Here is an 887-nt window from a genome sequence, read left to right on the forward strand (position 1 = left end):
GGACCTAGTAAAGAAGTATCGATGACTCTTGACTTATTGGTGAGACATATACATGCTAGAGGTTGGGAAATTAACCCAACAAAAATTCAGGCACCATCCACCACAGTGAAATTTCTAGGGGTCCAATGGTGTGGGGCATGTCAAGATAATCCTATTAAAGTGAAGGATAAGTTATTGTATCTGCCTTCCCCCACAAATAAAAAGGAGGCACAACATCTGGTGGGCCTCTTTGGATTTTGGAGGCAACATATCCCTAATTTGGGTGTGTTGCTGTGGTCTACTTTTCAAGTGTCTTGGAAGCTGCTGGTTTTGAGTGGGGTCCAGAGCAACAATAGGCTCTACAACAGGTTCAGGCTGCTCTGCCACTTAAGCCATATGATCTGGCTGATACAATGGTGCTTGAATTGTCTGTAGCAGATTAAGATGCTGTTTGGATTCTATTGGTGAATTGCAACGCAGACCCTTGGGATTTTGGAGCAAAGCCCTGCCATCCTCTTCAGATAACTACTCTCCTTTAGAGAAACAGATTTTGCCTTGTTACTGGGCTTTAGCAGAGACTGAACGCCTAAACATGGGCCACCAAATCGCCATGTGGCCTGAGCTGCCCATCATGAACTGGGTATTGTCTGACCCACAGAGTCATAAAGTTGGACATGCACAGCAGCACTCCATCATTAAATGGAAGTGGTATAGCAGAGATTGGGCTCAATCAGGACATGAAGGCACAAGTAAGATGAAGGCACAAGGAAGTGGCCAAATGCCTATGATCTCCACTCCAGTCACATTATCTTCCTTCTCCCAGTCTGCATCTGTGGCCACATGGGGAGTTCCTTATGATCAGTTGACTGAGGAAGAGAAAACTCTTGCCTGTTTACAGATGACTTTGC

Source organism: Orycteropus afer, unplaced genomic scaffold, assembly GCF_000298275.1.
Source record: "Orycteropus afer afer isolate SDZICR_OR568_19922 unplaced genomic scaffold, OryAfe1.0 scaffold00719, whole genome shotgun sequence".
In the NCBI taxonomy this organism is placed as follows: domain Eukaryota; kingdom Metazoa; phylum Chordata; class Mammalia; order Tubulidentata; family Orycteropodidae; genus Orycteropus; species Orycteropus afer.